The following is a 19928-nucleotide window of genomic DNA, read 5'->3' on the forward strand; positions in this document are numbered from 1 at the left end:
TGTCACTGGGGACAGGAATGGTAGCAGATAGTGTTTTCAGACGAATCCAGGTTCCGTTTCTTTGAAAATGATGGCCACATTTTGTTTCGCCGCAGACAGGGGAAGAGGCATCACATTGACTGCATTCGCGCAAGATATACAGCGCCAACTCAAGATCTTATGGTGTGAAGTGCTATTGGGTACAACCACAAATCACAGTTGGTACATGTCCAGGGCACTGTGACCAGTTTGACCAACGTGTATGATATCCTGCGACCCGTAGCCATACCCAGGCGTCATATTTCAGCAGGGCAATACGCGACCACATGTTGCTGAACGAACACGCGCCTTCATTTTGTCACAGGATGTCAGACTGTTGCCCTGGCCCGCCCGACCACCGAACTTGTCGCAAATCGAAAATGTGTGGGATATGGTGAAACGACGGGTACGGCGCTGTGACCCAAAGCCAACCACCAAATATAAACTGTGGAACCAGGTGAATGCAGCATGTACGGCTATACCCCAGGACGCCATTCGCGCATTATACGCGTCGATGCCATCACGCATGGAGCAAGTTATCAATACCCAAGGAGGACCCAGTACCTACTAGGTAACAGGACACATGTTGAACCTAGGTAACTGAAATGCTAATCGTTTCTGCAGAACATACTAATGAACATGTCCTGTGAATATGAAATTCCTATCTCTAGTCTTTCAAGGTGTTCTGTTTATTATGAACATGGATGTATTGTTCAGGTTGTCAGCGATCCCAAGGTGCCATAATTTTGTCCCGTGGGATTTATATTTCGAGGATAGCATATTTAAAAAATTTCAAACACAACAGGACTGAGCCAGCTTTAGGTCAGTAGGTCAGCTCCTCCACCGGCTGAGCCACTCAATGGGGGTAACTAGTGAGAACTAATCAAAATAACAATGCAAACATGATCATGGCCATATGTTCTGTCTGATCCATTCCGGGAGTCGCTGTTTGAAAGCGAATACGATAGAAAGACCTCGAGCCCAGTACTGACAAGGATTTTCAGAATTTTCTCCCATACTCCAGGTGGCTCCTGATGGACTTTGCTAGTTGTTCAAAGGAGTAACGAACGGATTTTCTCCGATAACAGATGTCTAAGATTTCCTCGGGGGGGGGGGGGGGGGGAGGTGGGGACAAAAGCTGATTGAAGCTTAGAGCTGACCACATTGACTTCATAGCTTGCATCAAGGATCAATATGGAGTCTACCACCAAAGCCATCCGCAATACACTGTAATTCCATACAAGAAACATTATTAGTTCTACTACACCATTTCAACAAGTAGACTGTACTTTTAAAAATTCCACCTTTTTAATAAGGTTAAAAAATTAATAATATATTATAAAGGAACAAATTTTACCAGGTGGCAACTGAGTTCCAATTTATGAACCTCCTGTTAAAGGACAAAAGTTATTGCAGGAATTACTCACGAGTCTAATTAACATTGGCCTAAAAATTGGCGTTCGTATCGGCTAATGCATATGGCTTCAGGGATGAGATTGCTGCTTACGTCAAGAGGTGGTGATACCAAAAGCAAAGCCATCTCAGTGTAAGTCAAGAAGGCCTAGCCCTCTACCCAGATCATTTGGCCCCAAGAAATTAATATTGTTAGCTGAGTTAGCCTTGGGTTTATTTGTTTCTAATAATAATAATAATAATAATAATAATAATAATAACAATAATAATAATAATAATAATAATAATGTTATTGTCTTTACGTCTCACAAACTACTTTTACGGTTTTCGGAGATGCCGAGGTGCTCGAATTTAGTCCCGCAGGAGATCTTTTATGTGCCAGTACATCTACCGACACGAGGCTTACGTATATGAGCACCTTCAAATACCACCAAACTGAGCCAGGATCGAACCTGCCAAGCTGGAGTCAGAACGCCAGCGCCTCAACCGTCTGAGCTACACAGTCCGGAAAAAACGAAACTGTTCAATACCCCCCAAATCGTTTGACAATACGAAGGTGTAATTTTAAAAGCAGGATTTCCTTTGATGTAATAAATGACAAATTCATATACTTCAAAATATTTCTCCCCTAAGGGGTTTTTAGATGGGGATGACTCTAATGCCATTAAATTTAACACTACGAATATTTGAATAATATATTGAATACTAAAGAGCAAATAATATTTCATTCTCAGGAACATTCTTCCAAAACCGTTTCACGTATGAATTTAAAAAAATGTACATGGAGGTTGGTCTTCTACGTCCTAGATGCAATTAAGAAATATTTTTAAACATTTTACGCCTCCAATATAGTTCGACGTACAAGTCATGATTTCACAGGTTGGTCGCTTCTGCGTCGTAGATGTTAAATAAGATAGGATTTTAAAACATTCGAATTCTATGAGATTCAAATTAGTTTTAGATCCGAAAATAATCATTCCTCCAAGACCGTTTGATGTACGAACTGTGGGTGTATTTTATGGGCTCAGCTGACAGTGAACTTGCCAAACTTTAAAACTTTTAATGATAACTTTTACTTTAAAATTGTGGCAAAGCACGGGTATCTTGCTAATAGCATATACAAATTAAATTCTGTGAGACAACGTACTTACACCAGAAGACCATCCATCTAAGTACCAAAACTTAAGCTCTCAATTGGTTGATGTGCAAATGTTGAAGGCACGCACAGGCAAGTCGTCCTTTCTTTCATGTCAATCCTAGGTTGGGTTATGCGTAGGCTACTGCAGTACGATCCTTGTTGGAATTATTTTCCGCTTCATAAAGGGAGTCATGAGAAGGCGGTTGCTATTTTCACTCCTACACACGGAGCACCACTACCATCTTCTGAGAAAGTGAATTCTTGTCCTTTTTAATTAATTTACTCGTGTTCTTTGAAATATTCCACCACCGTCTGGACTCAATATTCCCTCGACAGGCTGTCATTTCCACACGTAATTAAATTTTACACTATGAATACCTGAATATACTGAATACTAGAGAGAAAATAATCCTGAATTCTCAGGAGCTTTACCAGATCACATTTCACTCTCACTGTCTTTATTTGAATTTCGAATATTCACAAATAAACCACCTTAAATTTTGCTTTACGTGACACCGACGAAGCTACCGTAGCCTTAATTAAGAACAAGCGCCAGCAATAGCCTGTTGTCAAAATGGAAATAAGCCATGTAATATGGTACTTTGGTCGTCCATATCGCTTTCATTATTTTCTAGCAGTTCTAAGATGTTCTCCTCCGTGAGCAGAGACAATGTGATACAATCAGAAGCAAACAAAATGTACCATTCACACGTCCTACTGGAGTTAAAATATGACACCAAAAGGAGAGTATATCTATAAGATGTTCGAGACAAAAATGTTAACCCGTTTCTGAAGCCTGTTGCCGGTTGAGAAAATAGGAAACCACGGGAAACAATCTCCAGGGCTGCTAACAGTGGGTTCGAACCCACTATCTCCCGATTGCAAGCAAACAGCTACACACCTCGATACGCGTGTACAACTCGCTCGGTCTGGGGTCGGAAAGAAGGTCAGATAGGAAAGATAAAGTTGAGGAGCCTGGCACAAGTAAGTGAAGCAACATCAGACTCAGCTAGGGGCTCCACGATCACCAGTCCACCCTCCCAATGTGAAAGCCCCAGGGGTCGCTCTTTTAGTCGCCTGTTACAACCGACAGGGGTACCGTAAATGTAATAATAAATGTCATTTGCTTTACGTCCCACTAACTACTTTTACGTTTTCCGGAGACGCCGAGGTGCCGGAATTTCGTCCCGCGGGAGTTCTTTTACGGCACAGTGCTCACGTATCCAAATACCATCGGACTGAGCCAGGATCGAACCTGCAAACTTGTGCTCAGAAAGCCAACGCCTTAACCGTCTGAGCCACTCAGCCCGCCATACCCCACACCGGGGATGGAGAAGCAAGGGACATGTTCAAGTCTAAGTGGGGACACTTCAAGTGAGAAACAGCCTGTTAGTGTGATGAGCACCTCCTCGTTTGAGATATCGTGTAAAGTAGGCAACCTGCTAGCAGCAAATGACACTGCTGTTAAACTCAGCGGGATACCGGAAGACCTGTCGGACACGGAAAGTATATTCATCAGGAATTACTTCATTGCGCCTGCAAAGCTGCTATCTAACGATCTCTGAGAAATATACAGACCCGGAGTACACACATACATCATCTAAAACGAGAATTCTTTGATTTATCTCACATAATTTTGAACCTTAGTTGACGCCAACTTGGCTATGACCATGGACATTCTCCTGGTTTTCAATTTCAACGGTTGTTATTTAAAAGTACCTGGCCTTATACTTTATTATCAAATTTTACGTTCATTAATTCGTTTGTTGGCAGTGCAAGTGAGAATTGTTCATGTAGCTGTATATTGTGCTTTGTGGATGAACAAATAAAAGTCTCTCCGGCCGGAGTTCTAAGCTGAATTATGTAATGTGACGGTATTTCTAGGCGCAATAACGATTCGCTAGGTGAGATTAACATGATGCAGTTGAACTGGCAGTTTATGATATTAAATATCGTTGTCCTTCCTGACACAACTCCATCGCTTAACAAGGAAGGAAATACCACTTTCTGTATCTCTTCGTTGCATCCATGAAAGTATAAATCACAAGGATCAAAACACTGCAAGAAAATTATTATTCTTGTCTCTTGAATTAGCATAATTAATTCTGTTTCTATTTAAAGACGACTACTGTATGACAACAGTAAACAAAGCAGCATAGCTAGTGTGAAATCCAAACCTGGATTTTGACGGACTAGTCAGTCTCCCCATCTAGGGTCACTGATCACCTATCAGGTACTCATAACCGGAGATTACTTACGTAGTGTGGCCGATTATTTCTTGCTAAGTGTCTGCGTTGCCAATCGTAGCAGAATCCTGCTGTGCATAGCAGAACAGAAGTTTTAGAGTAGAGAGCAGACTGTACATAGCAAAATGCTAAAACGTAGCAGAATTTCAGATCTAATACACAATCGTCGATAAAACAATTGTCCAATCTCTCTTTCTTTCTTGATATTCTCTAGAGTAGGTCCTACATATTCATTTTAATAATAAATAATAATGTTACGTGCTCTACGTTCCACAAACTACTTTTATGGTTGTTGAAGACGCCGAGGTGTCGGAATTTAGTCCCGCAGGATTTCTTTAACGTGCCACTAAATCTACTGACACGAGGCTGACGTACTTCTGCACTTTCAAATACCACCGGGCTGAGCCGAGATCGAACCTGCCAAGTTGGCGTCAAAAGGCCAACGCCTCAACCGTCTGAGTCACTCAACCCGCCAATATTCCTTCTAATGTTGATCAACTTTCCTTAATTCAGTTTTAAAGACAATAAAGGATCTTTAATATATCCTTATTTATTGTCCGCAATAAAACAGCACCCACCGCGCTTGCTATATTACTCATGAGGGGGAGTAGTTAAAGCAGGAGACGGTCTATTAAGAATATTCCAAGTCCCAAATAAAACAAAATAGATCGACAGCAAAGAACAGACGTTCAGTTCCTTTCTATCGTAGACTTAAAAGAATTTTTTATGCAGTCTGTATTCTCATCTCGTGCAGTTCCGCTCGTAAGTGCATTAAACGTGTCAAAAGAACATGCCGTACGAGAGTTTATGTGTAGTTTGATGAGTTTTCATTTTCTTAGTTCTGTTTTTCATTTTTCATTTTACTTCAAATATGTTTTTATCCCCGCATGAGCGAAGAAAATAGCGTGGTAAACGAAGGAGTGAGTGCAAAAGTTGCATGTTCACTTCACGGCACAGAAGTTGAGCGCGCTGAAAAATCTGTAGTCCAACTGTACAGTGAAGAGCATTGTCACATACCACCATGATGTTGTTATTACTAGTTCGATACCCAGGGGCAATGAAGAATTACTCGTATAGTTATCATCGTAACTGGAATATCTACGAGAGTAGGAAACAATGTTTCATTCTTTTTTTTATTTTTTTTACTAATGGCGTTCGGCCTTGGAAGACAATGCAGCCAGTATTTACACAGTAAAAGAGGATGCAGTTATAGGTGATGGTGGCTGAAATATAGTCACAAATTAATACTACAGCGTGATAAATATTGGAAAATTGCGGTGCATAATTGTGGAGTTAAGTATAATACGAGGATAACAATATTGAGATTGGCAGTAGGGTATTTAACCCTTAAATGCTCAATTTATTATTTCTCTTAAATATGATGGTTTTTCTTTCCGAAAGTAATGCATTATTATCAGAAAAATATTTTTAAAAATTCTTTGTCATAATAAATATCTTTTATTTATTTGGATCAGTCAAAATGTAAAGATTTTTGAACGTTTTACGTACCAGTATATCCAAAGATGTACTTTTACTGTAGCTACTGCTACACTTCAATGTTAGAGATGTTCTTGCTCACGAATTTTCTGAGGTAAAAAGCATTTTAATCGTTTTACATTAACTGTTTAAAGTTTCCACTTCACTTCAGCTGATGAGCAAGGAAAACGTAAAATATTTTTCATATTTTAATACACTAGCGACCCCTAGTGAGTTCCTCTACAAGGTAGAAATAAATGCACAAATGCAAAATCGTAAAGCAGATATAACAAACAAGTACATTCTCCTTTGCAGGTATGCAATGCTGTGCATATAAGGGTTAACTTCACTAGAGAAGAGTACATATGGTTCTGCTGTTGGGAGTACTTACATGACCGTAGGATGTGGTTCAAGTCGGTTATTTCTCCAGGTCTTCTGGACAGTTAGGGAGATGACTCGGATAATATCCATGACCAAGACGCATTCTTATTAAAGATGTCTTCGTGTCAAGTTCAAATTCTTGAACCAGACTTATTTATGGGTGGTGAGATGAATTCTTGATTTTGCTTATTGTTTATAGGGGCCTAACATCTAAGATCATCGGCCCTGGGATGAATTCTAGCATAGTAATTTCCTCTTTCAAGCTGTGATATTTTCCAGTTATTAGACCATTCTCTGTAGGTCTGTGGCTTCTTTCGCTACCTGTTCTACTATCTCGCTCATCGTTATACCAGCGTGGCATTTAATCAATAGGAAATGTACTTCCTTAACAGCTTTCTGGGTGGTATAGATTAAGTTCAAAATGTCTAACACATACTGATGTGTTGATAGGTCCCAACGTTCACATTGTAGCTTTCGAAGAACATACTGTGTGTGTCAAAATATTGAAATCTTACGGAAGTGACGAATTCCACAGTTAATGTCTGAATGAATAGTTAAAATTTCTGCTGTAACGATAGCCATCTCTTGAGGTGAGCAGTACTTTCTTGACACCTGAGATGCAGCACAGAAGATTGCATAACCTAAACAAGCTTAGGTCTTCGATCCGTAAGCATAGATATGAAAAAAACACTGTTAGTAAGGAGAATATGGGAGGTTCTTTTAAATACAAGGGCTGCCGACAGTGGGGTTCCAAAATCAACAGATATGAAATAGCAGAGTTCTTTCGGTAAAAGTGGAATTAGGTGATGATACCACATTTTTCTTTCGGTGGTTGGCAACGGTAATCACTGTGTAATCCTGCAAGTTGTCTTTGCGCGAGTCTTCATGTTTTCATCAATTATTAAAAACCTACAATTCTTTATCTTGATCATTTAATACCGCAAATGAAATATGTACAGCAGCTTACATTTTAAATTGGCAACATAGCACAGTGCTTGTCACGATGAGCCACTTTTCCTAGAATCGGCGAGTAATTCTTAAAAGTTCACCTCAGGGTGATTTACCAATAGCTGTGCAGTGAGGGTAGCAGGGAGTTACGCACAGTTTCCAAACCCAAAACCCCATGGCACTACAGCCCTTGAAGGGCCTTGGCCTACCAAGCGACCGCTGCTCAGCCCGAAGGCCTGCAGATTACGAGGTGTCGTGTGGTCAGCACGAAGAATCCTCTCGGCCGTTATTCTTGGCTTTCTAGACCGGGGCCGCTATCTCACCGTCAGATAGCTCCTCAATTCTAATCACGTAGGCTGAGTGGACCTCGAACCAGCCCTTAGGTCTAGGTAAAAATCCCTGACCTGGTCGGGAATCGAACCCGGAACCTCCGCGTAAGAGGCAGATACGCTACCCCTACACCACGGGGCCGGCACGCAGAGTTTCCAGTCTGTGCAATTTTCATTAGAAACTCAAGGTTACCAAGACGAAAATCTAGCTTTTGTTGCAATGAAATTTATTTTTTGTGAAAATGAATTATATTGGCCTGACGTTCTTTCACTACACAGCTGTCTAGCCAACGGAACCGTCTACACATGCAAGTGGTTACCTTGCCCAATGTTGTTTCGGTTTGGATATATCACGGAATCTGGCGTTTCAACATAGCTACACCATTCGCGTCTCATAAATGGAACTCATATCCTCTGTAAGTGAGCCATTACTATCTAATGTTCCTTTATCAACGCTCGTTCTCTTCCGAACTCGATGGTATTAGTATTGAAGATTTGGGACTCTTTTCACGCCCTTCGTTACTCTCCCCTATATCCTGTTCAGTAACCAGATTCTTTAAAGTCCTCTGATTAGAGTTAAGAGGGAATAGTATCTCTAGTTGTTCTTTCCCTTAAAACAACAATTACCGGGCAAGTTGGTCGTGCGGTTAGGGACGCGCAGCTATGAGAATGCATCCGGGAGATAGTGGGTTCAAACCCCAATCTCGGCAGCCCTGAAGATGGCTTTTCATGTTTTCCCATTTTCACACCAGGCTGTACCTTAAATAAGGCTACGACCGCTTTATTCCCACTCATAGGCCTTTCTTATCCCATCGTCGCCATAAGACCTATCTGTATCGACGTAAAGCAAATTGAAAAAACATTAAAAATAGCAATCACCGTCTTCCACAATGCGCCTTTTCACTCTCTATATAATTCTTCCAATATCTGTGGAAAGGAGGCAGCAATTTTGAATTGTCCATGGAAATAAGTGTAAACATTCGCACCATAAATGGAAAATAATAATAATAATAATTAATATTATTATTATTATTATTATTATTTATTTATTTAAAAACCGGTTTGGATGACTATAAGAGACTTTTTTAGGAATTGTGCCACGCACGAGCTCATTAACACCTTTAAATGACATCGGACATTTTCGCGATCGAAATCGAAAGCCATCAACTGACGGACTATGCCAATGATGCTGAAAATTATTTATTTATTTATTTATTTATTTATTTATTTATTTATTTATTTATTTATTTATTTATTTATTTATTTATTTATTTATTTATTGAAATGTGCCACTCCTTGGATGAGTGGTCAGCGTTGATGTTTTCGGATCAGAGGGCCCCGGGTTCGATTCCCGGCCGGGCCGGGGATTTTCATTTCCTTTCATCCATTCTTGTGGCGCCGGGCTAAGTGGCTCAGACGGTTGAGGTTCTGGCCTTCTGACCCCAACTTGGCAGGTTCGATCCTGGCTCAGTGCAATGGTATTTGAAGGTTTCTTCAAATACGTCAGCCTCGTGTCGGTAGATTTACTGGCACGTAAAACAACTTCTGCGGGACTACATTCCGGCACCTCGGCGTCTCCGAAAACTATAAAAGTAATTAATGGGATGTAAAGAAAATAACATTATTATTAATTCTTCTGGCTGGGAAACTGGGTGTTCGTGTTTGTCCCAACGCTCTCCTCTTCATATTCAGGGATCACACCACACTACCAACCCGCAAAGAGACACGCAATAGTGATTACATCCCTCCATATAGGGTTGATGTCAGAAAGGGAAACCGGCCACAAAACAGGACCAAATTCGTATGTATGGCATAGTTCGCACCCACAGCCCCAAAGATGTGGGAAAAGCAGTAGAAGAAGAATATACTCAAATAGTTATTTATTATATAATTTAATATTTTCTTGTATTCCTCATAGTCTTCACCGTATTCTATATCCTTATATGCCAGGGGAAATAATGTCATTCTGTTCACTTGCATAAATGCTGGAGCGCTCCTTGCCCATTCTATAAATCCAGATCTACCCACTCAGGGTGAACCAACTTCTTGTTTTAAGCATCATTTTTGAACAGCTTTTAGGAACTGGACGCCCGGTGATAATGATCAAAGCGTTGTAACTACAGCGAGTTGTCTTCGAGAAGTGGGGGGCAACAACAGAAGCTAGTTTGGATGTAATCAGCTACACGACTGGAACACTGGCGGCCATCCCTGGGGAGAAGGACCAGCTGAGGCCAGACCGAACACGTCCACGGTTCGCTCCACGGGTAAACACTTGATGTGGTTAATTAAACGAGCTGGTCCAGCGTGTACTTCCCTTGGCAGACGGAGCGAAATCCGACACCATTATACTAAAGTAAATAGCACTAGAAAATCGAAACAAAATTTCCTTGAAATCAGTATGGGTATTTTAGATGTTTCTTTTTTCTTAGAATTTGCTTTACGTCGCCCCGATGCAGATACGTCTTATGGCGACGATACCACAGAAAAGGCCTAAGAGTGGATAGGGCTTTCCAACCAGAAAGGAACTCCTTACGCTTCTTCTTCTTTTTTTCTTTTTCATGCTCAGATGTTGATTCATCGAACTTCCTGGTATTGCGGATACCGTCCGTTTTTTTCCCTACTTGTTTAACATAGCACTAACACATCTAAGGTTTTCGGCGATGGAAGCATGAGGAAGATCTAGGATTGGGAAGGTAGTGGCCGTGACCTTAATTAAGGTACAGCCCCAGCCAGCATTTGCTTGCTGTGAAAATGAGAAACAACGGAAAACCATCTTCAGGGCTGCCGACAGTGGGGTTTGAACCCACTATCTCCCGGATGCAAGATCACAGCTGCGCGCCACTAACCGCACGGCCAACTCGCTCGGTGGTTTAGGAAGTGGGCGCGAGAGAGTCGAGAGGTTTATTCACTGGCTTCTCACTATGGTGACCGTGGAGGGAATCCCGGTCAATGCATGTGGGATTTTTAAATGGTAAGCCACGCCCCTGTGGTTCAACCTGTGCGTAAAATTGGAGGTCCCATATCTCAAGTCATAACTTTATGAAAGAACCTCCCGAATTGACAAAGTCTGAAAACCACAATTTTCAAACCAATAACACTGTCCTAACGAAGGGAATAATTCTCATTCATTTTCAAAAGATGTTCCTTACCTTTCGTTGTGGAGTCCTGGCACCGCGTGACTCGTAATACAATGCCCTGCTCTCGCCATAGTCTGAAACATAAGAAAAAATTACATGAATCTCTACTCCCATCTTACAGAGGAAATGTTAATTAAGCCGTCTTTTCTCTCTCTCTCTCTCTCTCTCTCTCTCTCTCTCCTCGATTCATTAGTACTACCAACTTAAAAGAGTAGTCACTGATCATTTTGCAGGGAATTAAACTGATGATTTTACAATATGATTTAGGCCACGTTGCACGTCTTACGGCGATGATGGGATAGGAAAAGGCTATGAGTGGGAAGGAAGCAACCGTGACCTTAATTAAGGTACAGCCCCAGCCATTGCCTGGGGTGAATACTGGTAAGCACGGAAAACCATTTTCAGGGCTGCCGAAATTGGGGTTCGAACTCACTATCATCCAAATGCAAGTTGACAGCTACGTGCCCCAAACCACGTAACCACTCCCTCGGTAACTAAACTGAAAGTCAATTATTGTGTCATTGCTACCAATATTGAACAATCACCCCTTAAATATTTATTATTAAGAGTATACATCTTACAACAATACAATCATGAGTTAAGAAACCTACGCCATTAGAACTTATGTGACAGCAACACAATACAGAGTACAATTCAACCCATGCACAGAAAACACAGTAATAATACGCGTGTCACCTTCGAAGAAAATTATCTAGTACCAGGCTCAGTACCTGCTGGTTTTGACTGATGTCGTGAGCAGCTGCAAACACACGTTCCTGAATCTCCTGTAAATCGTAACACTGCAAATGTATCTGCTGGGTCTATGTGATGTATCTTGGATTTCACGTGTCCCCAATAGAAGAAACAAGGGATTTAGATCACGGAATCTTACTGGTCAGTCGATGACGCCTGAAAGCCCAATCCATCGCTGTGGATATGTATCGTCCAGATGGCAGTGTACTGCGGGGATGTTCCATCATAGTGGAACCACCACGGGTGTCGTATGTTTTTGCGAGGAACGTGTGAGTGTCTTTTCTTGAAACTGTCGGTAGAACATGGTAGTTAGTCTTTGAGATAATGCCTCCCAACGTCTTATCCAAACGCTAATTGATGTGAACGTCGCGTCGCACAGCATGGATATTGTTCTCCGACCACAACTTGTGTGTTATGAAATTGAAGAGGCCTCGTCTGTGAACAATACACGATTCACGAAGTCCGCATATTGCCGAAGGACGTATTGACAGAAGGCCACACACTGCACATAATCTCCCTGCGATACGTGCTGAACAAGCTGCACGTGGAACAGCTGTAGCAACTCTTCCCTTAATGTTTTTGGGAATGTGCAATGAGACACTCCGTCCACTGCAGCGATTTGACAACTACTCTTGCCAGGGTCATCAACAAGTTCTATTATGCACTCCTCAGCACGAAAATCACGTGAATTTCCATCACGTTCACGGGTGAGGATTGTTTCTCGTGTCGACTGTTGTGATCGCACGCTGGTGAAGAGCCTCCGTTGTGGAACTTGTTTAGCGTACATCTCAGTAGCTTCGTTAACAATGTGATGGACTTAATCATGTCCAAAAATGCCATCTTTGTGACTCGTGACATGCTGAGTGGTAGCTACATCCGTATCTGCTAGACGCACGCATTAATCACGCCGACACTGTCAACATACGTCACTGCCACCACCTCGCCTCTCCCCCTGAGGGTGGGGACGGTACAAACCATCCACAGAATCCCCTGTCTTTCGTAAGGGACTACTAAAGTAGGTAAATTATTAAAATTATTATTATTATTATTATTATTATTATTATTATTATTAGACTCGGTTTCTAACGATTTAAAGATAAGAGGTATAGAACTAAATGAGGCCACAACACTAGTTGCAAATCGAGGATTGTGGCGACGTTTAGGAAATTCTCAGAGGCTTGCAGACTGAACGCTGAAAGGCATAACAGTCTATAATGATAATGTATGTATGTATGTATGTAAAAAGAACATCGCAAATGGGAAATATCCCGGTGGAAATGGTCACTTAGAGTAGTGTAATAATAAAGTTAACAAAATAACCCAAAAACAACCAAACAAACAACAAGAGTACAACAGACAATTCCATGGAAAGAAAATATTAGGAGAAATACTACTAGTTTAACTTTCTAAATCCAGGGTCATTAGGGTATAAAAATTCGCACACAACTTAAGTATTTCCAGTACTTAACACTAGCCTACGGCTTACAATACTATAGGTTGAACTTACTACTAGCTTAACACTACAAGTGATAATAAAGTTAAAATCAAAACTACCCAACATTTATAACAACACGAGTACAAAAAGCCATTTTATGAAAAAAATTTACAGGAAATACTACCAATTTAACATAATCTAAATCCAGCATCAGTCCGCCTCTGTGGTGTAGTGGTTAGTGTGATTAGCTGCCACCCCCGGAGGCTCTGCCACGAAATTTGAAAAGTGGTACGACGGCTGGAATGGGGTCCACTCAACCTCGGGAGGTCACATGAGTAGAGGTGGGTTCGATTCCCACCTCAGCCATCCTGGAAGTGATTTTCGTGGTTTTCCACTTCTAACTTAAGGCCACGGCCGCTTCCTTTCCTCTTCCTTGTCTATATCTTTTTTAATCTTCGCATCCCCCCATAAGGCCCCTGTTCAGCATAGTAGGTGAGGCCACCTGGGCGATGTGCTGGTCATCCTCCGCAGTTGTATCCCCCGACCCAATGTCTCACGCTCCAGGACACTGCCCTTGAGGTAGTAGAGGTGGGATCCCTCGCTGAGTCCGAGGGAAAATACAACCCTGGAGGGTAAACAAATTAAGAAGTAGAAGAAGAATCCAGTATCATCATATACAGTTTCATACACAACTTAATTATTTCCAGTACTTAACACTATGGCTTACAAAACTACAGGCAGGGAACGTGGCTTGGTGATCACGGTTCCCCTAGCTGAGTCTGGCATTACTTGTGTCAGTCCACTCACTTTCATATTTCTTCTCTGACCTCGCTTGATTCTTATTCTTTTCCCGATCACGACGATACTAGGTTTGCGAATCCTAGGGAGTCCTTCGTTTTCACACCCTTCGTGCCTATTCCCTTTCTTTTGCCGACAACTTCATTCTTCAAAGTGTCGAACCTCTTTCATTTTCCTTCACAGTAGTGTTCATAGAGAATAGTTTCCCAGATACACACCTCGGATAATGACCAATAGATGAGCACAAAAAAAACCTGAAAAATAAATAACATTCAAGCGTTTGGACTGTTTATGTAGATAACATTTCAACAACAAAAAATAAGTGAAATATATTCACCGGCTACAGCGTGTGGACTTTTTTTTTTTTACAAGTTGCTTTACGTTGCATCCACACAGATAGGTCTTATTGCGACGATGGGCCAGGAAGGGGCTAGGAGTAGAAAGAAAGCGTCCGTGGCCTTAAGGTGTGAAAATCGGAAACCACGGAAAACCATCTTCAGGGCTGCCGACAGTAGTATTCGAACCCACCATCTCCCGAATACTGGATAGCGGTCACACTTAAGCGACTGCAGCTATCGAGCTCGGTGTGTGTGGATTTTATTCGTTGCCATTAACGTACCAGAATTTGATAGGATGAGAGTTCTGAATTGTGAATTCATTTCATATGTCACCCATTCTTTAATCCGAGTGAAACGTAATGCTAAGAAAAATAATGAATTAATTTAACTGGCGCTAATACGTTTCATACGGTATTGATAGATCTTAGATGGCAACATTTCGTCACTTTTAGAATCTCTGGTTGGTGGCGAGGGGAGCTTCAATAAGATATTTTCAGTTTGATAGGGTAGTTTTCTTCTTCTCCTTAATCTGTTTATCCTCCAGGGTTGGTTTTTCCCTCGGACTCAGCGAGGGATCCCACCTCTACCGCCTCAAGGGCAGTGTTCTGGAGCTTCAGACTTTGGGTCGGGGGATACAACTGGGAAGGAGGGCCAGTACCTCGTCCAGACGGCCTCACCTGCTATGCTGAACAGGGGCCTTGTGGGGGATGGGAAGATTGGAAGGGATAAACAAGGAAGAGGCAAGGAAGCGGCTGTGGCCTTAAGTTAGGTACCATCCTGGCATTTGCCTGGAGGAGAAGTGGGAAACCACGGAAGACCACTTCCAGGATGGCTGAGGTAGGAATCGAACCCACCCTTACTCAGTTGACCTCCCGAGGCTGAGTGGACCCCGTTCCAGCCCTCGTACCACTTTTCAAATTTCGTGGCAGAGCCGGGAATCGAATCCGGACCTCCGGGGGTGACAGCTAATCACACTAACCACTACACCACAGAGGCGGACGATGTGGTAGCCAAGCAGCGAAATTCCGTTAAATAAGAAGAAATATTGAGCATTTAGGAAAGAGTTATATTTTAAACTCATATCCAGAGGATGTATGTGTGTTGGGTATTCAGCCCGAAGGCTGGTTTGATCCTCTGCAGCTCTGCCAACAGCTGTCATAAATAGCCTAGGCGTCACTGAAGAGGATAAGCTCGCTAAATCCCTCTATTTAGTATGAAAGTTTTACAGATGTCGTCAAAACTCTCACTGAAATCTTTCAGTGTCCACAAGATTTACAGTAAAATGTGAACATATTTGCATAGCCTACTACGCTTATGTTTGCCGGCCCCGCGGTGTGGGGGTAGCGTGCCCCGGGTTGGATTACTGGCCACGTCAGAGATTCTTACCTGGATATGAGGGCTGGTACGAGGTCCATTCAGCCTACATGATTACAATTGAGGAGCTATCTGACGGTAATATGGCGGCCCCGGTCCAAAAAACCAAGAATAATGGCCGAGAGGATTCGTCGTACTGACCACATGACACCTCATAATCTGCAGCCCTTCGGGCTGAGCAGCGGCCACTTGGTAGGCCATGCCCCTTCGGGGCTGTTGCGCCATGGGGTTTGGTTTTAATACGCTTACGAAAGGTTTTGAATAAGCTATTGAAGAATAGCTTAAGATAATGAGAAAATATAATAAATCCAACTTTTGAGTAAAAATATGATCTTTACCTACCACATTTTTTAAAATTAAATGTAAACGTTTAATGCATCTAAATGTGCCCACTTTTCCAACTGGGAAGTTTGAATATGTAGAAATTGTAGTTCCTCGTTGTGTCGTTGTAAACTATGACATAATATACAAAGTTTATTCTCTCTCCAGCCTTCTTCATGAAAAATGATAATAGAGTGAAAAGTAAAACAAAAACCTTAGAGAGTCTCCAAATTTTTAATCTGCCTTCCTTAATAATAACGTACCATCCCAGTAATGTATAGGCGCCTGAGGAACCTTTACTAATCGACTAATAAGTCAGGTGCATTTTACATCTGACCAAAGACTAGAATGGCGACGGTCTATCATCATCATCATCATCAACAGCACCAGCGTTATGAGAGGACCTATAAATTTATTCCCCTGGGAGGCTCCCCTCAAACTTCATTGTCATTTCAACGACATTTCACAAGGCTGTAGAAATCACACACTATAGGATGTAATAAAAATGAATGTATTTATTTATTTATCCACGAAGACACTCTGGCTTCCATTCCAGGAATCTCGCATTTACATCCAGCTCGTACATAGTTTCTAACTCAACATACCCTGTCAGCTGACAGAACATGTCATGCTAAATATAGTCAGCACGCACTCCAGAACATTAACAAGTAGGACATATATTCCCCGCCGCACAACTTCCTTTACAAAGTCAGCAAAACTTTCCTCATTTAAGTTTCCCCAGAAATGGGGTAGTTTTATCAGTGTGAATTTCAGTATTGTCGAGTCCCCACAAGGAGTGAGAGCTGATAAAACTAACTGGAGATACGGTGGTCAATGGCTAGTTATCTGAACAGATTTCAAACTTTAAACTCTTGAAATGTACATGTCTGCATGTTGTCCCTTTCTTGTTAGTCTCTCATGATGATGATGATGATTATTATTATTATGATACGTTAACATGAATGTACTTTTGGAGTGGGGGTCTATCTGGAATTATCGCCATCAATTTATCGTAGACAATTTTGGGTGGACAAAAATCCGACATCGTGGTAACTAGGCAACCAGTTTTCGTCATCTGTCTATACTAAGTCATAGTCGTCTTCTTCCTCACGTTATGCCAGAACTCTGCCTTCTATATACAGTAGGTACAAATGGCACCGTGTTTTAAACGAGTTTCCATTGTCTCTGAATAACGTTTCGTGTAAGTTACAGCAAAGCCTCTTACATACGATAACGTCACGAAGGCAACAGAATTTTTCTCATAATACGTACCTTGATAATATTTGTATGTATGTTGAGTGCTCAGCCCGGAGGCTGGTTTGGACCTCAACAGCTGCACCATCAGCCGACATAGAGGTCCCAGGCGTCACTGAAGAGTGCTGTGATAATTTAACAATTGTGATTATAAAGGATCGTAGTCTTACCAAACAACGCCAGGGAAGTATGTGAAAAAAAATCAGAGAACCGTGGTAGATGCAAAACAAGTAAAAATATTTGTCATGTTTTAATAAATGAATATATTTCAGCATTGCAGGGATAATTTATAAAGAAGTAAGACCAAAAAAAGGAAAGATTGAAACACCAAGAAAAGAGAAAAGTCAGTACACAACTAATTTTCTTTTGATTTGAGCCACCAAATTTTTATTTTTAACATGTATTTCTGAGGATAAATGCAAAATCGAATACAAATGACACCAGAGTAGAAATGAATACCAAAACAACTGAAATAAAAAAGCGAACCGAATGGAAAAAGGATAGGGATGAGGAAGGAGTAAAAGGGACACGCAGCTCAACAGTCAAAAGAAAAAACTAAGGGGGAAACACTAAGGACGGATAGAACGTTCCACTGAGTCAGTCACTGCGTTTTCAGCCACTCAAAATCTTTACGGTAAAACACTGTTGCTATGGCACAGGGGAAAGAATTTAAAGTTTTTAAATGGCCAGGAGAAAATACCAAAAGGGTCTGAAGGGCCGACGAAAAGATATTAAGATTTTGGTAACATTCTTAGCTCACCATCTGCATTCTAGAAAGAATACTAGTTAAAACCAGTACGCTGCGAAGAAAGCAATTAAGAACCTCCAACACCAGCACAATCGAATCCCGGACTGATGAGTCTGGAAATAATGCGAGTTTGTATAGCAGAGAGAGTTGGCGTATGCTGGAAGTATAACGAAGTGTAGATTGGCGATGTGACGTAACAGGCGGTCCGGAGCAAGCTGATGCTCGCCTGTACAGCAGCTGACGCCGAGAAGAGATGGCCGGGAGAACCAGTGAACAAGTTATGTTCATATATGAGCGTGTCGTAAACAATAGTAGCACGGGATGGGACATTACAAGAGGCATACTAGGGAAATGAGGAGTGAGGTATTTTCCCGTTGTTATCCTCACTAAGCCGCATGTTTCTTTTACATCTCAGTCTGCCAAGCCCACTGAAATTCCCGCACCAACCGACCCTATGACCAACATTTTCATACCATTCATAACAGGGACTGGCTGCATAAGGAATGACATTACTAGCATCACTCATAGCTCGGTCACTTTCATATCGTTAAAGCCAAGGATGAGACTGAGGTAGGTCAATGAAAGTAACAAATTCGTTCTAGCCCACACCAGAAGACATAGTGCACTGTAAACACTAGGTCTTAATAGCAAAGGCATTGCTAAATCAGCGACCATTTTGTTGGGCGTAGACCTTGATAGGTGGAGCTATCTTGCGACATGGCCTGGGAATGTTGTGTTCTGGATCAGCTGCCATATTGTTGGAAGTAGATCATGATGCTACATATTTCCAATTTACCGGAACTCTTTATCTTCCCCGTGTCCGGCTCCGTGGCTAAATGGTTAGCGGGCTGGCCTTTGGTCACAGGGTTCCCGGGTTCGATTCCCGGTAGGGCCGAGAATTTTAACCATCATTTGTTAATTTAGTTGGCACAGGGGCTGGGTGTATGTGTCGTCTTTATCATCATTTCATCCTCATCCTGATGCGCAGGTCGCCTATGGGTGTCAAATCAAAAGACCTGCGCCTGGCGAGCTGAACATGTCCTCGGATACTCCCGGCACTAAAAGCCATACGCCATTTCCATTTCATCTTCCCCGTGGGTGGAGTGAAAGGATGCATTATCTTTACCCCACTGCATGTCGTAAAAGGCTACTAAGAGGGGAGTAACGAAAGATCCTGTATTCGCTCTCTCGCCTTCCAAACCCAAAAACCTATCCATTATTTAATGGCTTTCTGTGCAGCGGAGAAATTTACATAACTTGTTTTTAATGTCCGTTCTAATTGCTGACGGTGTTAGCAGACGCCGGAGTGCCAAGAATTTGATCTTCAAGAATTCTGTACTATGCCGGAAGATATCGACATGGAGTTGTCATATTTTGACAACCTAAAGAACCAGTGATCTCAATCGAGATCGAAACCTGTAAACTTGAGAAAGTCATCGGTACTGGTAACGCTGGTACTGGAATGTCCAAGAATGAGGGTTTTTTTCCGGCCTCGTCTGAAGATATTAAAAGGTCTTTTATAATGAGATGCAATCATTTTAGTAATTTACAGTTACGTAGAGGCGATATTTAATAATAATAATAATAATAATAATAATAATAATAATAATAATAATAATAATAATAATAATAATAATTGTACCAACTTCATAGCAAAGGAGTATTTTTCTAAGTGTTGATTCATTAGGAATTGGCTGACTGATGTACTGCTCTAAGAAGAATCCGAAGTTGGTACCATCAATTTTTTATAAGAATTTTGGAAGTAGCCATCATCATGCAGAGATATTTACATAATTACGAAGTGTTACCTAACAAGACTGT

Source organism: Anabrus simplex, chromosome 6, assembly GCF_040414725.1.
Source record: "Anabrus simplex isolate iqAnaSimp1 chromosome 6, ASM4041472v1, whole genome shotgun sequence".
NCBI lineage: Eukaryota > Metazoa > Arthropoda > Insecta > Orthoptera > Tettigoniidae > Anabrus > Anabrus simplex.